This window comes from Saccopteryx bilineata, chromosome X, assembly GCF_036850765.1.
Source record: "Saccopteryx bilineata isolate mSacBil1 chromosome X, mSacBil1_pri_phased_curated, whole genome shotgun sequence".
NCBI classification, from domain to species: Eukaryota; Metazoa; Chordata; class Mammalia; order Chiroptera; family Emballonuridae; genus Saccopteryx; species Saccopteryx bilineata.
Genome location: NC_089502.1, coordinates 64,773,171 through 64,792,192, shown reverse-complemented (window position 1 = coordinate 64,792,192; position 19,022 = coordinate 64,773,171). Strand labels below are relative to the sequence as shown.

The following is a 19,022-nucleotide window of genomic DNA, read 5'->3' as shown; positions in this document are numbered from 1 at the left end:
CTGGGGGCATTACAATACCTGACTTTAAACTATATTATAGGGCCACGATAATCAAAACAGCATGGTATTGGCAGAAAAATAGACACTCAGACCAATGGAACAGAATAGAAAGCCCAGAAATAAAACCACATATATATGGTCAAATAATCTTTGATAAAGGGGCCAACAACACACAATGGAGAAAAGAAAGCCTCTTCAACAAATGGTGTTGGGAAAACTGGAAAGCCACATGCAAAAGAATGAAACTCGACTACAGCCTGTCCCCGTGTACTAAAATTAATTCAAAATGGATCAAAGACCTAAATATAAGACCTGAAACAATAAAGTACATAGAAGAAGACATAGGTACTAAAATCATGGACCTGGGTTTTAAAGAACATTTTATGAACTTGACTCCAATGGCAAGAGAAGTGAAGGCAAAGATAAATGAATGGGACTACATCAGAATAAAAAGTTTTTGCTCAGCAAGAGAAACTGACAAGAAAATAAACAGACAGTCAACTAAATGGGAAATAATATTTTCAAACAACAGCTCAGATAAGGGTCTAATATCCAAAATATATACAAAGTACTCATAAAACTCAACAACAAACAAACAATCCAATAAAAAAATGGGAAGAGGACATGAACAAACACTTCTCCCAGGAATAAATACAAATGGCTAACAGATATATGAAAAGATACTCATCTTCATTAGTTATTAGAGAAATGCAAATCAAAACTGCAATGAGATACCACCTCACACCTGTTAGATTAGCTATTATTAACAAGACAGGTAATAGCAAATGTTGGAGAGGCTGTGGATAAAAAGGAACCCTCATTCACTGTTGGTGGGAATGTAAAGTAGTACAACCATTATGGAAGAAAGTATGGTGGTTCCTCAAAAAACTGAAAATAGAACTACCTTATGACCCAGCAATCCCTCTACTGGGTATATACCCCCAAAACTCAGAAACATTGATACGTAAAGCACATGCAGCCACATATTCATTGCAGCATTGTTCACAGTGGCCAAGACATGGAAACAACTAAAAAGCACTTCAATAGAAGACTGGATAAAGAAGATACGGCACATATACACTATGGAATACTACTCAGCCATAAGAAATGATGACATTGGATCATTTTCAACAAAATGGTGGGATCTTGATAACATTATATGAAGTGAAATAAGTAAATCAGAAAAAAACAAGAACTGCATTATTCCATACGTAGGAGGTACATAAAAATGAGACTAAGAGACATTGATAAGAGTGTGGTGGTTGAGGGGGGGAGAGGAAAGAGGGGAGGGCGAGGGGCACAAAGAAAACTAGATAGAAGGTGACGGAGGACAATCTTACTTGGGATGACAGGTATGCAGCTTAATTGAATGACAAAATAACCTGGAGATGTTTTCTTTGAACATATGTACCCTGATTTATTGATGTCACCCTAGTAAAATTAATTAAAAAATGAAAAAAAAAGGAATCAAGATCAGATCAAAAGCAAAAGTGAATACAATTTATCAAGATCTTCTCATTATAAATACCAAAGGGGCTTGACTTTTATTTTATTTTTTTTTAAATAAATTTTTATTAATGGTAATGGGATGACATTAATAAATCAGGGTACATATATTCATTTATTGATTTTTTTTTTTTAGAGAGAGAGGAGTGAGAGAGAGAGACAGAGAGAGAGAGAGAAGGGGGAGGAGCAGGAAGCATCAACTCCCATATATGCCTTGACCAAGCAAGCCCAAGGTTTCGAACCGGCGACCTCAGTGTTCCAGGTCGACGCTTTATCCCACTGCGCCACCACAGGTCAGGCCCATATATTCAAAGAAAACATGTCTAGGTTATTTTGTCATTAAATTATGTTGCGTACCCCTAGCCCAAAGTCAGATTGTCCACCGCCACCCTCTATCTAGTTCTCTGTGCCCCTCCCCCTCCCCCTAACTCTCTCCCTCCCTCCCTCCAATGTCCTCCCTCCCCCCACCCCTGGTAACCACCACACTCTTGTCCATGTCTCTTAGTCTCATTTTTATGTTCCACCAATGTATGGAATCATGTAGTTCTTGTTTTTTTCTGATTTACTTATTTCACTCCGTATAATGTTATCAAGATCCCACCATTTTGCTGTAAATGATCTGATGTCATCATTTCTTATGGCTGAGTAGTATTCCATAGTGTATATGTACCACATCTTCTTTATCCAGTCTTCTATTGAAGGGCTTTTTGGTTGTTTCCATGTCTTGGCCACTGTGAACAGTGCTGCAATGAACATGGGGCTACATGTGTCTTTACGTATCAATGTTTCTGAGGTTTTGGGGGTATATACCCAGTAGAGGGATTGCTGGGTCATAAGGTTTTTTGAGGAACCACCATACTTTCCTCCATAATGGTTGTACTACTTTACAGTCCCACCAACAGTGAATGAGGGTTCCTTTTTCTCCACAGCCTCTCCAACATTTGCTATTACCCGTCTTGTTGATAATAGCTAATCTAACAGGGGTGAGGTGGTATCTCATTGTAGTTTTGATTTGCATTTCTCTAATAACTAATGAAGCTGAGCATCTTTTCATATATCTGTTGACCATTTGTATCTCTTCCTGGGAGAAGTGTCTGTTCATGTCCTCTTCCCATTTTTTTATGGGATTGTTTGCTTGTTTGTTGTTGAGTTTTATGAGTTCTTTGTAAATTTTGGATATTAGGCCCTTTTCTGAGCTGTTGTTTGAAAATATTATTTCCCATTTAGTTGGCTGTCTGTTTATTTTCTTGTCAGTTTCTCTTGCTGAGCAAAAACTTTTTATTCTGATGTAGTCCCATTCATTTATCTTTGCCTTCACTTCTCTTGCCATTGGAGTCAAGTTCATAAAATGTTCTTTAAAACCCAGGTCCATGATTTTAGTACCTATGTCTTCTTCTATGTACTTTATTGTTTCAGGTCTTATATTTAGGTCTTTGATCCATTTTGAATTAATTTTAGTACACGGGGACAGGCTGTAGTCGAGTTTCATTCTTTTGCATGTGGCTTTCCAGTTTTCCCAACACCATTTGTTGAAGAGGCTTTCTTTTCTCCATTGTGTGTTGTTGGCCCCTTTATCAAAGATTATTTGACCATATATATGTGGTTTTATTTCTGGGCTTTCTATTCTGTTCCATTGGTCTGAGTGTCTATTTTTCTGCCAATACCATGCTGTTTTGATTATCGTGGCCCTATAATATAGTTTAAAGTCAGGTATTGTAATGCCCCCAGCTTCATTCTTTTTCCTTAGGATTGTTTTGGCTATTTGGGGTTTTTTATAGTTCCATATAAATCTGATGATTTTTTGTTCCATTTCTTTAAAAAATCTCATAGGGATTTTGATGGGAATTGCATTAAATTTGTATATTGCTTTGGGTAATATGGCCATTTTGATTATATTTATTCTTCCTATCCAAGAACAAGGAATATTTTTCCATCTCATTGTATCTTTTTCAATTTCCCTTAACAATGCTTTGTAATTTTCATTATATAGGTCCTTTACATTCTTTGTTATGTTTATTCCTAGGTATTTTATTTTTTTTGTTGCAATCGTGAAGGGGATTATTTTTTTGAGTTCGTTTTCTAATATTTCATTGTTGGCATATAGAAAGGCTATGGACTTTTGTATGTTAATTTTGTATCCTGCGACCTTACTGTATTGGTTTATTGTTTCTAATAATCTTTTTGTGGAGTCCTTCGGGTTTTCGATGTATAGGATCATCTCATCTGCAAAAAGTGATACCTTTACTTCTTCTTTTCCGATATGGATGCCTTTTATTTCTTTGTCTTGTATGATTGCTCTGGTCAGAACTTCTAGCACCACGTTAAATAAGAGTGGAGAGAGTGGGCAACCCTGTCTTGTTCCTGATTTAAGGTAGAAAGTCCTCAGTTTTATGCCGTTTAATATGATGTTGGCTGATGGTTTATCATATATGGCCTTTATCATGTTGAGATATTTTCCTTCTATACCCATTTTGTTGAGAGTCTTAAACATAAAATTGTGTTGTATTTTATCAAAAGCCTTTTCTGCATCTATTGATAAGATCATGTGGTTTTTGTTCTTTGTTTTGTTGATATGGTGTATTACGTTAACCGTTTTGCGTATGTTGAACCATCCTTGAGATTCTGGGATGAATCCCACTTGATCATGATGTATTATTTTTTTAATATGTTGTTGTATTCGGTTTGCCAGTATTTTGTTTAGTATTTTAGCATCTGTATTCATTAGAGATATTGGTCTGTAGTTTTCTTTCTTTGTGCCATCCTTGCCAGGTTTTGGTATGAGGGTTATGTTGGCCTCATAAAATGTGTTTGGAAGTATTGCTTCTTCTTCAATTTTTTGGAAGACTTTGAGTAGAATAGGAACCAAGTCTTCTTTGAATGTTTGATAGAATTCACTAGTATAACCGTCTGGGCCTGGACTTTTATTTTTGGGGAGGTTTTTAATAGTTTTTTCTATTTCCTCCCTGCTGATTGGTCTGTTTAGGCTTTCTGCTTCTTCATGACTCAGTCTAGGAAGGTTGTATTGTTCTAGGAATTTATCCATTTCTTCTAGATTGTTGCATTTGGTGGCATATAATTTTTCATAGTATTCTACAATAATTCTTTGTATATCTATGATGTCTGTGGTAATCTCTCCACTTTCATTTTGGATTTTATTTATTTGAGTCCTGTGCCTTTTTTCCTTGGTGAGTCTTGCCAAGGGTTTGTCAATTTTGTTGATCTTTTCAAAGAACCAGCCCCTTGTTTTATTGATTTTTTCTATAGTTTTTCTGTTCTCTATTTCATTTATTTCTGCTCTGATTTTTATTATCTCCTTTCTTCGGCTGGTTTTGGGTTGTCTTTGTTCTTCTTTTTCTAGTTCCTTAAGGTATGAAGTTACGTGGTTTACTTCGGCTCTCTCTTGTTTGTTCATACAGGCCTGAAGTGATATGAACTTTCCTCTTATTACTGCTTTTGCTGCATCCCAGAGATTCTGATATGTCGTATTTTCATTTTCATTTGTCTGTATATATCTTTTGATCTCTGCGCTTATTTCTTCTTTGACCCATTCATTTTTTAGAAGTATGTTGTTTAGTTTCCACATTTTTGTGGGTTTTTCCCCCTCTTTTTTGCAGTTGAATTCTAGTTTCAAGGCTTTATGATCAGAAAATATGCTTGGTACAATTTCAATTTTTCTAAATTTGCTGATATTGTCTTTGTGGCCCAACATATGGTCAATTCTTGAGAATGTCCCATGTACACTAGAGAAAAATGTATACTCTGTCGCTTTGGGATGAAGTTTCCTGTAGATGTCTATCATATCCAAGTGTTCTAGTATTTCGTTTAAGGCCACTATATCTTTATTGATTCTCTGTTTGGATGACCGATCTAGAGCCGTCAGCGGTGTATTGAGGTCTCCAAGTATGATTGTATTTTTGTTAGTTTTTGTTTTAAGGTCAATAAGTAGCTGTCTTATATATTTTGGTGCTCCTTGGTTTGGTGCATATATATTAAGGATTGTTATGTCTTCTTGATTCAACTTCTCCTTAATCATTATGAAATGACCATTTTTGGCTCTGAGTACTTTTTCTGTCTTGTAGTCAACATTATTAGATATGAGTATTGCTACACCTGCTTTTTTTTTGGGTGTTGTTTGCTTGGAGTATTGTTTTCCAGCCTTTCACTTTGAATTTGTTTTTATCCTTGTTGCTTAGATGTGTTTCTTGTAGGCAGCATATAGTTGGATTTTCTTTTTTAATCCATTCTGCTACTCTGTGTCTTTTTATTGGTAAGTTTAATCCATTTACATTTAGTGTAATTATTGACACTTGTGGGTTCCCTACTGCCATTTTATAAATTGCTTTCTTTTAGTTTTGTATCTAGTTTGATTCTTCTCTTTTGTTTTTCTATCATTTGTTTTTGTTTGTTTGTGTTCCATACTTCTTTCCTCTGTTGCTACCTTTTTTAAGTCAAGTGTTTTTGTGGTGGTTTTTTCAAGGGTGGTTACCATTAAGTAATGAAAAGGGTACCTACCATATTCATTGTAGTACCCTATCATAAGTATTTCTGCACTTCATCGTCCTTTGCTACTGTTAATCTCCATCCTCTCCCCCCTTTTTTTCCTTTATTGTCACAGTTTAAGTTTGGTTTTATTGTGTTCTTGGTGGAGCTGTTACTTGTGGTGTTGTTTTCTTTTGTTCTTTGAATCTGGTTGGAAAACCCCCTTTAGTATTTCCTGGAGTGGGGGCTTTCTGTTGATAAATTCTCTCATCTTTTCTGTATTTGTGAATGTTTTTATATTTCCTTCATACTTGAAGGATAGCTTTGATGGGTATAGTATTCTTGGCTGAAAGTTCCTCTCTTTCAGGGCTTTAAATATTGGGGTCCACTCTCTTCTAGCTTGTAGAGTTTCTGCTGAGAAATCTGATGATAATCTAATAGGCCTTCCTTTATATGTTGTACTCTTCTTTTCCCTGGCTGCCTTGAGAATTTTTTCTTTGTTATTGGTTTGTGTCATCTTTATTATGATGTGCCTTGGAGTGGGTTTGTTGGGGTTAAGAAAACTCGGTGTTCTGTTTGCTTCTTGAATTTGAGGCTTTAGTTCTTTCCACAGGCTTGGGAAGTTCTCGTCTATTATTTGTTTGAGTATATTCTACATTCCATTTTCTTTCTCTTCTCCCTCTGATATACCTATTATTCTTATGTTATTCTTTCTGATGGAGTCAGACAATTCCTCTAGGGCTTTCTCGTTTTTTATTATTTTTGAGTCTCTTTCTTCTTCTCTCTGTTGTGCCTCAAGTTGTTTGTCTTCTATTTCACTAATGCTATCCTCAATCTGGGCTGTTCTGTTAGCTAAGCTTGTTACCTCGTTTTTCAACTCGTGAATTGAGTTTTTCATTTCTGTTTGATTTGTTTTAATAGTTTCAATTTCCTTGGTAATATATTCTTTGTGTTCATTGAGTTGTTTTCTGATCTCCCTATATTGCCTTTCTGTGTTTTCTTGTATATCTCTGAGTATTTTTAAGATTTCTATTTTAAATTCTCTGTCATTTAGCTCCAAGGCTTCCAATATGTTAAGTCTTTTCTCCATAGATTTTTCCACATCTATTTGTGTTACCTCTCTTTCTTTTGTATCCATAATATTCGATTTCCTCTTTCTTATTGGCATCTGAGGGTGGTCTTGTTGATAGCACTAATTAGAATTAATAAAAAGTAAAAAGTAAAAAAAAAAAAAGGTAAAACACCCCACAAAAAAAAACAGTAATAATTTATTATTTCCCCCTTTTTTCTTTCTTCTCTTTCCCTCCTCTCCCCTCCTCAGGGAAATATTGTGCCTATAATGGAGGGCCTGATTTGGGGTGAAGAGTTCAAGGGGCAAAAAAAGGGAGTAGGGACCTACTAAATGCAAAAAAATAAAATAAAATAAAAGGAAGAAAATCTTAGACAAGCATAAGATGATTTGCTTGTAAGTGATGGTCAACTAAGAGATATAATGAGAGGGATAAGAGGGAACCAGAAAAAAGGACCAAAAAAAGAATAATAAAGAAGAAAAAAATAAAAATAATAAGTAAAAATCTGTTGTATTAAGTGGAGCGAAGACTAAATACAATGGAGACCTTGGGTTGGGAGGACCCAAAATGCCACAAAAATAAACAAACAAGAAAAAAACAAAAACAAAAGCAAAAAAGAAAAATAAAGCCAAAAAAAGCCTTGAGTCCCAAATTAACTAATTTGTTCGTGATTGAGGTTTAAATGGGAGGAAAGTAAAACGAGAAAAGAAAAAACGAATAGAAAGGAAAAAATAAGAAAAAGAGAAAAACGAAGGAAGAAATTAAAAAAGGAAGAGAAAAAAACAAAATAAAGCAAAACAAAAAAAAAAAAACAAAAGAGGAGAGAGTGAGAGTTAAGTGTTTTGGAGTATAACCTTAAAGGAGGGTGAGGTTGAAGAAGAGAAATAAAATGTAACACTCATGGGTAGTGTAGTTCAAGAAAAGGGAAGCATAAGATGGGCAGAGAATAGAAGGACCGAGGTGGAGGAAATAAAGGCAATAAGATAGAAGAAACAAACAACAACAAAAAAAAAATTAGTGGAACAAGTTGTAAAGTCTGTGGATTTTTCTTGATTTTGAGAGGTTAACTTCTTCCTTTTTTTTTTTCTCTCCCTCTTCCTGGTCGGTGACTCTGTACCCCAGGCTCTGCCCCTGTGTCACACTTAGGTAGGGATTTGCAGTTGATGGGATTCTATGGCAATGTCATATAATTGGCTTTAGTCTTGCTGGTAGTCAAGGCTTGTTGGTGTTTGCAGGGTCCAACGATGAGAGAGTTTGCTTTCCTGGATTCTCTCTCCTAGTCCCCCCTTCCTGAATTAGCAGCCTGGTGATCCAGCTATAAGGCTGCAACTGCTTCTGCCTGGGGAGTAAGAGGCTCAAAGAGCTGGGAAATCCCTGCTCTATCCCCACTCAGTGCAAGGCTTTGGGAAAGGCTCTGGCAGTCAGGGCCTCCAGTGTAATCAGGCGGGGGTGGTAGTCAATTGTTGTCAAGGTGACTGTTCAGCGCCTAGCATTCAGTTGGACCTCTCAACCCAGGCTTTCCACACTTTGTAGCCTGTATGGCTGGGAAGAAGAGGCACTAGTCTCTGCTTGCGACTAGTGTAGTATAGATCTTATTATCTGCCAAGTCCTTCTTGTTAGCGTTTATCCCTGAATATGGAGGCTCTATCAATCAGAAGTTGCCCCCGCCCCTTTAGCGAGAGGCACTAAAAAATATCACGCCTCTTGTCTTGGGTCGCTGAACTGAGAGAGATCTTATCAATTAGAACTGAGGGTGCGCAGATTTCATGGGTTAAGCTAATTTCAGTGATTGGGTGGCAGCTGTGCTCCCGAAGGTATTTTAGGCTGCCTGCATGCGCCCCTCCCCCAACGCTTGATTGTTAGCTTGAATGGCTGGGTGAGGTGCCCCGCCCACAGAGAGAATCTCCCAAATAGGGAAGACCACCCTGGTGCCTCTCCCGCTCGCCCTGCCGCTGGCGGCTGGATCGCACCAGGCGCAGGATAATGGGGCACCCTGGGTGTGCGTGCCAGTAGGGCGCTCTGGGCGCGTGGAATGCCCAGGGCACGCGTGCGAATGGGGTGCTCCGGGCACCGGTGGCTGGCGACTCTCACTCGCAGTGCGTGGGCCGCTGGGAACATTAGCGGTGCTTGCTCTGCAACTGGACCGGGCGCGCACCGGAGGCTGCTCGCTGCTCCCGAGTGTGGGTGGTGCTCGCTCTGCAACCGGACCGGGCACGTGCCGGTGGCTGCTCGCGGCTCCCGAGTGTGGGCGGTGCTCGCTCTGCAACCGGACCGGGCACGCCGGTGGCTGCTCGTCTCTCCAGAGTGTGGGCGGTGCTCGCTCTGCAACCGGACCAGGCGCGCGCCCGCGGCTGCTCGCGGCTCCCGAGTGTGGGCTGACTCACCACAGGCGCACTCCCTCGCGGCTTGAATGAACGTCCCTGCGGTAGCTTCCTCCACACCCTCATCTCTCAGATTCAAATGATAACAGTCCTTTCGCTTTCAGTTTGTGTGGAACTCCGGAATGCTCCGAGGATAAATTTTTCTGTTTCTAGTTGATAAATTTGTTGTGATTTAGGGGAGATCTGTCAGACGCGCTGCTCACGGCGCCATTTCCGTGACGTCACCGACTTTTATTTTTGATATCTCAATAATACAGACTTGCCTACTGCAAGGTTTATGATCTATAATGTAAAATGCATAATTAACAATATTAATGATAATTTCTAACACAAAATTAAAATGCGCACATCACTAAGTGCCTTCCAATAGAATATACTCCAAAATACTCCTGAGTATGTTGATATTGAATGAGATCGCCAAATAATATCTATGCTAAGTTGTGGCTTTTGAGGCCCTCAGGTCTTCAAACCCATGCATTGCCCTAAATATGCCACCATTTGACTATTCTTCGTTAGACTCTGCTTACTTTGAGTTATCGATTGGATCTGAGATATTCCAGTCATGGGGGGTTCCTGCCCAAGTCTGCAGTATTCAATGTGCCATCTATTGGACCTATTTCTATTTAGCATTACTTGTTTTACTAAACATTTTTCAGGGGGTTAATAGCTTTCTAAAGTAAAAAATAATGAATGAATTTCAACAATATGACTTCTGTTCAAATTCTACAATAAATTTTTTTTTTAATTTCAAAGGAAGTTGTACTCTATAAAAAAAAAACAAGCTCAAGCCTGACCAGACAGTGGCACAGTGGATAGTCAGACTGGGACACGGAGGACCCAGGTTTGAAACACCAGCTTGAGCGCGGGGTCACTGGCTTGAGTGTGGGATCATGGACATGACTCCTTGTTCACATGCTTGAGCCCAAAGGTCACTGGCTTGAAACCCAAGGTTGCTGTCCTGAGCCCAAAAGTCACTGGCTTGAAGCCCAAGGTTTCTGGCTTAAGCCCAAAGGTCACTGGCTTGAGCAACCGGTCCCTCGGTCTGCTGTAGCCCCCAGTCAAGGCACATATGAGAAAGCAATCAATGAACAACTAAGGTGCCACAACTATAAATTGATGTTTCTCATCTCTCTCCCTTTCTGTCTGTCTGTCCCTATCTGTCCCTCTCTCTATCTCTCTCTCTGTATCTCTGTAACAAAAAAAGAAAAAGCTCAAAAGTTGATAAACTTTTCACATAAAAGTCCTCTAACTTTATTTGTTATGTATTACTATTATTAGCAAAGTTGTTTAAAATACTAAAAATGACTACCAAAAATATAATAGTACAAAGTCCACAAAGGTCTTATATTTACAGCATGATGTCACTGCCACTGTCAAAATGATGGCACGTGGTGCACTCACCCCAGGATCACATGACAATCAGAGCTATCTGTGATACTCTGACCAATAATGCTGTATATCTAAAGTTTGTAAATTTGGCTCAAAATTATTATATTTCAAATTCAAGCAAGTTTACTTTCACGTCCCTGGTGACATAAGCCAGGCTTCCAGTATCATCATTATGACAGCAATGCAACTTCCAGATCCATCTCAATCACTGGGTTTAATTGCATGGGTAACTCCCATGCCACCATCCACTTAACTGGCCCATCAGAGATATCACCTCTCTCTCTCTTCACCTACATACCTCTAAATATTTTGCTACCACTTAAGCCTCTCCAAAAGTAGATTTATTTATTCACTTATTTATTTTGTTTGAGATAAAAGACGGAAAGAGAGAGATTAGAACAGGGGTAGTCAACCTTTTTATACCTACCACCCACTTTTGTATCTCTGTTAGTAGTAAAATTTTCTAACCGCCCACTGGTTCCACTGTAATGGTGATTTATAAAGTAGGGAAGTAACTTTACTTTATAAAATTTATAAAGCAGAGTTACGGCAAGTTAAAGCATATAATAATAATTACTTACCAAATACTTTATGTCGAATTTTCACTAAGTTTGGCAGAATAAATCTTTATAAAACAACTTACTATAGTTAAATCTTTCTTTTTATTTATACTTTGGTTGCCATGCTACTACCTACCATGAAAGCTGGAACACCCACTAGTGGACGGTATGGACCAGGTTGACTACCACTGGATTAGTAGAATCAACTCATAGTTGCAGCACCTTAGTTTTTCCTTGATTTCTTCTCATACGCAGCTTGACCAGGATGCTACAGCCAAACTAGTGACCCCTTGCTCAAGCCAGAGATCTTGGGCTTCAAGCTATCAACCTTTGGGCTCAAGTGAGAGATCATGAGATTGTGTCTATGATCCTGCCCTCCAACAGATGAGCCTGTGCTCAAGCCAGTGACCTCAAGTAAACCTGGGTCCTCAGAGTGTCCCAGGCCAATGTTCTATCCATTGCGCCATGGCCTGGTCAGGCATGCACAGTTTCTTAATCAATGTTCCAAGGAAGAAAATGATGAGGGTAAAGATTTTCTGTTCTAAAAAAAATAATTTATTCTGGAAATTAACGTAGAACATATTTCTCATGCAGAGCTCCAGAGAACCAGCTACTAGAGTTCTATGATTATTCAGGGTCTTTGTAGCAGGTGCAATGTCACAATCTGATATCGTAACTAATGCTGAAGTGGTTTCTCAGATTTGGTTTGCAGAGGGTGTAACTTTTTAGATCTGAACTTGCCATGAGAGATATTGCTGTCTCTCATAGGCCAAAGGCAGATGCTGGGGCCAGGAGAAGCAACACTTCAAGTGTTGCAGGGATTTTTTCTCTTTTTTTTTTTTTTTGTTTGTTTTTTTCTATGAATTTCATCTTGCATTGTTTTACACAAGAAGTCTTGAATCAGAAAAAGGGAGATTAATATTGAAATTATTCTCGGCCAGATGGCAATAATCTTTTTTTATTGAAGCACATTCTCAACCATACAGCTACATTAATTCTTTGAAATTTTAATTTCCTGCCCTCAACTCTAAGATGATAGCAGGTGACTTTCATTTTTTTTTTTTTTTTGTATTTTTCTGAAGCTGGAAATGGGGAGAGACAGTCAGACAGACTCCTGCATGCGCCCGACCGGGATCCACCCGGCACGCCCACCAGGGGGCGACGCTCTGCCCACCAGGGGGCAATGATCTGCCCCTCCGGGGCGTCGCTCTGCCGCGACCAGAGCCACTCTAGCGCCTGGGGCAGAGGCCAAGGAGCCATCCCCAGCGCCCAGGCCATCTTTGCTCCAGTGGAGCCTTGGCTGCGGGAGGGGAAGAGAGAGACAGAGAGGAAGGAGGCGGGGGTGGAGAAGCAAATAGGCGCTTCTCCTATGTGCCCTGGCCGGGAATCGAACCCGGTTCCCCCGCACGCCAGGCCGACGCTCTACCGCTGAGCCAACCGGCCAGGGCAGCAGGTGACTTTCAAACCCTCCCTTTTTCATTGCTTTCTGAATAGTCTGGCAATTTTCCTCCAAGACAGAGAAAAATGATTCTTTAGAAATGGAACATCCTCATCTCTATGTGGCAAAGAGCTCATATTCATTTTCTCAGCCTCTCAGAGCTTCAGGAAAGATAGTTATTCTAGCATGAACTGTTCTTGGAGTAAAAAATGCTATGGTTAGGGCACTTCATCAACCAAATCACAGTTGTCCTGGCCTCCTATAAGTGATGTGCTACCATCCTCACTTCCCTTTAGATTGCTCTGGGAGAAAGGTTTGCTATAACTAAGTGGTCTATCACATAGAATCTTTACTTTACTAAGGCTTTAGCTTGTAACAAGTTTTTCTCTTCCATTATGGCTATGCTTGATACCCAGGAGCCCCAGGCAGCACCACAGAACACCTGGGTTATTCCTTGATTTCGTTGTGTAAGTGTTGAACTGGAAAATATATTTAAACATTAAATTCTCTCATTTGCCTTTTTCTTCTTTCCTTACAAGTATTTAAAACTTACCCTGTGTGCTTTGGAGGAAACAGGAAATAGCTTACTTCAGCATATGTAGTCTTGCATTACGTACATTGGTAAATATATATGCTTAATTATATCCAATAAGCATGCAAACAATTATATGGGTAGTCAAACTGAAAGTGGGATAGATACTCTGTCTATTTTCACACACACAATCTTGCATCCACGAATTAGATATGGTACTCATTCAGTTCTGTGTAAGGAAGTGAAAAGAAAGAATTAGTGGGAAAATTCGAAGTTAATATCTCTTCTCACTTAGTGGGAGTGATTCATTCTTATTGGAATATCATTGAAATGCAACAAGATGGAAGAAAGCACAAAGATGATTGAAAGGGTCCCACCAGCCAAACCTTAGACAATATGAGAACTTAAGTAATTAAGTAAAATATTGAGAAAAATTAGAATTCATGACTCCACACTAAAAATAATAAATATATAAACAAAATGGGATAAGGATTTTTTTTTTTGCATGGAAGGGAAGAGAGACAGACAGGGACAGACAGACAGGGAGGGAAAGAGATGAGAAGCATCAAGTCATAGTTGTAGCACTTTAGTTGTTCATTGATTGCTTTCTCATATGTGCCTTGACTGGAGGGCTCCAGCCAAGCCAGTGACCCCTTGCTCAAGCCAGTGACCTTAGGCTCAAGCCAACAACCTTGGGCTTCAAGTCAGCGATCACAGGGTCATGTCAATAATCCCGTGCTCAAGCCTGCGACCCCCGGTCAAGCCAGGTTTCAAACCTGGGTCCTTATCATCCCAGGTCAATGCTCTATTCACTGCACCACCACCTGGTCAGGCTTAGGACTCTTTCTTAAAGTAGCATGTTGAGGGTTAACTGTTGACTGTAGAACGAATACTGTAGCTGACAAATCATTTTACAACAATCAGAGTAAAGTATGGATGATGCAAGAATCATCAATGGATGCTTTTCATGAAAATGGTTCTGGAAAGAGAAAAAGGAAGTCCCTGCCCCTCCCAAAGCCCAAGCCAAAGGAAAGGTTTGGAAGGCAAAGAAAGAAGTGCTGAATGGCATTCCCAGCAGCAAAAATAGATCCACGTATCACCCACCTACTGATGGCACAAGACACTAAGGCTCCGAAGGCAGCCCAAATACCCTGGGCATACTGCCCCCAGGAGAAACAAGCCTGACCACTGTGCCATCGTCAAGTCACCCCGACTACCGAGTCAGCCATGAAGAAGACAGAAGGCAACAACACACTTGTGTTCACTATGAATGTCAAAGGCAACAAGCACCAGATCACACAGGCTGTGAAGACGCTCCATGACATTGCTGTGGCCAAGTTCAATGCTCTGCTCAGGCCTGGTAGAGAGAAGGAGGCATACATTCAACTGGCTCCTGACTGCGATGCTTTGCATGTTGCCAACAAAATTGAGATCATCTAAGCTGAGTCCAGTTGACAAATTTTAAATATAAGAATTTTTTCGCTATATGTAAACACAATTAATTGAATAAAATAAAAATGTTATAAAATATATAATTACATACCGTATAAATATCCAAACTGTATTGCAATCAATTGAAACAATATTTAATTAATAGAATGAGTTTGAAGGGGTTATATCGCAAATAAAACAATTATTTCGTTTTACAAAAAAAAAATCATCAATGGAAACTACATCTGGAGAAATTATGATGAAGAGTAGGATATTTGCATGGTCTTCTTTTTTTAAAGACTTCATTTGTTTTAGAGAAGAGAGAGAGAAGGGGGGAGGAGCAGGAAACATCAACTCCCATATGTGCATTGACCAAACAAACCCAGGGTTTCAAACTGGCGACCTCAGCATTCCAGGTGGATGCTTTATCCATTGCGCCACCACAGGCCAGTCTGCATGGTCTTAAAGTGACTCCCCAGACTGTTTAATAGTTACAAAGGAGAAAAAACAGTAAATATATCAGGGAGAAATCAGGCAACACCTGACTACATGATCAAAAGTAAAAAAAAAAAAAAAAAAAAGTCGTACTACATGCAAGACTGTATCCTCAACCGGATGGACGCAATGCTTTGAAGGTCAATTTGGTTAATTGACAACATTGGAATTTGAAAGATACATTAGATAAAAGTACAGTATTAATTTTTTATGACCATGATGCATTTAACTTACCTTTGAATGGCTGAAAAATTATTAAATTACATTTATAGATAGATAGATAGATATCTACCTATCTACCTATTGGGCGAGAGAGCATACCCATACAAAAGGGATAAAATATTAACAATAGATAAATCTGAGTAAAAGGTATCCAGCTATCCTTTGTATTATTTTTTTATTGTCTTAAGTATGAATTTAATTCCAAATAAAAAAATTTTTAAAACTGATTCATACTAGGAAAATCAAAATATAATTTTCTTTTCCATTTTGATTGTTGTTTTGCCAATAATGATCTAGAATTGGGTAGAAGCCAATCCAGTCTGCAGTGGCTTGGGACTGTAGCCTGAGATTAAGTCCAAGATGACTTCACAGCCCAAAGTGTGAAGGTCTGTTAGCCCTTAAAATGCCTTGGAAGGAGACTGAAGAAGACTAAGAACGTTGATAGATTTTATGATATTGTTGAGAACTCAAACCTAATGCCTTAGAGATCATTACATTATATGACATTGACATAAATTATTTATAAGTGTATGTTGATATGTGACTAGATAATCACAACTGTTTGTAATATCAGGTATGCACACCTGATAGTGACTAGTAACCTAAAAAATAAAGGGAAAAGCTGAGGTTGCTGATAATGTTCCAGGTGAGGGGGCAAAACTGAAAGGAAACCATTGCAAGTGCATGTCCATGGTCCGTTAAGCTCTTGACAGAAATCAGCAGTGATAACTGTATATTTCGTGAGGCATCTCTTTCAGTTGCATGTGAAGCATTTCTTCACCTTTATGTTGAGGGGACTTCTCTTGCTGCTGCTGCTACCACGTTAGTAGTAATAATATCAATAACTTAACAGTTGATGATTTTCAGCCATAAATTTAAGTATGCAAAATTCCTTTGCTATGACTCATTTTCATGACTCTGTGCTCTTCTTCTGTCTACTGCAAAATAATAATAATAATAATAATAATAATAATAATAATAGTAGTAGTAACCTGGTCTTTACCAAGCTCTTTCAATTTAGGATTTAAGCACAGTCAGTTAAGTGTCCCACTTCCTTCTTCACTTTTCTCTTTTTTTTTTTTTTTTGTATTTTTCTGAAGCTGGAAACGGGGAGAGACAGTCAGATAGACTACCGCATGCGCCCGACCGGGATCCACCCGGCACGCCCACCAGGGTTGATGCTCTGCCCACCAGGGGGCGATGCTCTGCCCCTCCGGGGCATCGCTCTGCCGTGACCAGAGCCACTCTAGCGCCTGGGGCAGAGGCCAAGGAGCCATCCCCAGCGCCCGGGCCATCTTTGCTCCAATGGAGCCTTGGCTGCGGGAGGAGAAGAGACAGAGAGGAAGGAGGGGGGGTGGAGAAGCAAATGGGTGCTTCTCCTATGTGCCCTGGCTGGGAATCGAACCTAGGTCCCCCGCACGCCAGGCCGACGCTCTACCGCTGAGTCATCCGGCCAGGGCTTCACTTTTCCTTGAGCGATGTTATAAGGCTTGGGTGTGGTGGCACTGACATTATCACACTGGGGAAGGGTTTCTGGTCCTATGTGTGTATCTCTGCAATGCTGGCTTCCACTGAGAAGTTTGAGGGGCTTGTCCTCGGGTATCTTCACACACACACACCCTTTCTTACTACTGTGATCTGGCTGCTGGTGGCACCATTTTATTTTGCTGGGACCCTTCTCTTCCCAACTGAGAACCCTCCGTTCAGGTTCACAGGCGTCCTCTCCAGCCTCCCGTGGCCTTGTGTCCCATCTGTGGGACGGGTAAGGTCTATGAACTCTTAGTCTCCTTCTACTTCCAGGAACAAAAAAGTTTTGTCTGGATAAAGTTCATCTGTATACAGGGACCCACTGGATGGAGGCACCCCAGGGGTATGGACCGAATCACAAATCTAAACCTAAGTCAGCCTGCACTTCTGTGAAACACCTGTCAAAGGAACGTTAACATACATCAAGCACAATCCTCCAATTGCGCTAGTTTAACTTACCCTAAAACTAGGACCTGTTAGCCTTACAAAGTACCCCCCGACTTCCTAGCCAAACGTGCCCTGTTTTTGCACTGCCTCTTCTAACGTTCTGTAAACTTGTTCTTTCCCTGAATCTCACAAGAACTGCATTCCACTCTTATGAGGCATTAAATTCCCCCAATCTTTAGATTATTTTCTCCTGAATAAGGGACATCAAACTCATTACTAAATTGTTGTAGTTTTGTCATGAGACAGTCCTTAGGCCAGTCTGCTAAAATACTTTACAATCATCCTTACTCTAATGATCCCGTGCCACCCTGGACCCAAGGCCTCACTACGACACCTCCAGTCCTGCTGGGTTACATTTGGAAAGAGAGACATTGGCCTCCATGTGTGCTGGCTTGGGGCCTCCCACGAGATGCAGACCACGGGCAGTCATTGCCTGTGTGCCCTGCCCACGGCCACTTGGCATGAGCTACAAAGCGATCTGCAGATGGCTGTTTCTTGTGCTGGGCTTGGAGGTGCCCAAAAGAGGCCAGCGGCCCCCAGTGCCAGGCCTGGGGCCATGTAGCAAGAGGCAGGGGGCATGTGAGGACAGGTGCTGCTTGTCTGAGAGATTTTAGACATGCCTGAAGCATGAGCCAAGACAGGCCACATGTATGGAAAAGCCACTGGAAACAGCTGGGGAGGGCTGGCAAGTTGGATGGGGCAAGGTCTCAGAGAATCACCACAGTAGGGCAAACAGCATCAGCCAGGTAGATGGAGACTGAGACATGGCACCTGACTGTCAGTTGTGTGTGTTTGTGTGTGGGGGGGGGGGGCTCTGCAAAGGATCAGTGGCCTCTACTAGCACTTCTGTCTGGGAGAAAGCTGCCCTTCCAGCCGTTGCTAGACAATTCAGTTCTTCCCGTATGTCCCTGGCAGCTTATGAGCTGCTGTGAGTCCATGTAAGTCTACTTTGGCCCTTTAAGAGAACTGCCTGTGACTCCAGCAGACCTTGTCTCATTCAACCATCATCCCTACTGGTTCTCACAGCTAGAAATTATGGGGACTTCTCTTCCAGCACTGGTCCCCTGGGCTGGGGTTCTGTTGTGGAGCTGAGACCTCAGGGGGTCCTCCACAACCAAGATAGTCTTCCCAATTTTTAACTGCCAGACTGTGGGTGTGAGACCGGCCTGTGCCGGTCTCTGCCCTTCCTACTAGTCTCGATGTGGCTTTTTCTTCCTCTCTTTAGTTATAGGAGTTCCATTTAGCTATATTTCAGGTGGTTCTGAATGACGGTTGTCGTGTAGCTTAGTTGTAACTGATGTGGTCCATCGTAGGAGGTGAGGACACCATTCACAGACTTCACCATCTTGACCGAAAGCCAGACAGCCTTTCTAATACAATTTTTTTAAGAGCAAATTTATTATGACTAACAAGAAAATAGCTACAAATTTTTCAAACTCACTATGAGTTTTTCTTTTGAAAGACACATTTAAACTAGATATTAGGAAGAATGCCCCGGTTGAGGAACCTATGAGATTCTTGTCTGAAGTGGTAGCAACATCATGC

At 40.4% G+C, this 19,022-nt stretch overlaps 1 pseudogene; it reads left to right on the top strand.

The window, feature by feature from the left end:
- Positions 1-14,795, top strand: part of LOC136317687 (large ribosomal subunit protein uL23 pseudogene) — a 172,713-nt pseudogene extending 157,918 nt beyond the window's left edge.
- The last annotated feature ends 4,227 nt before the right edge of the window (positions 14,796-19,022 follow it).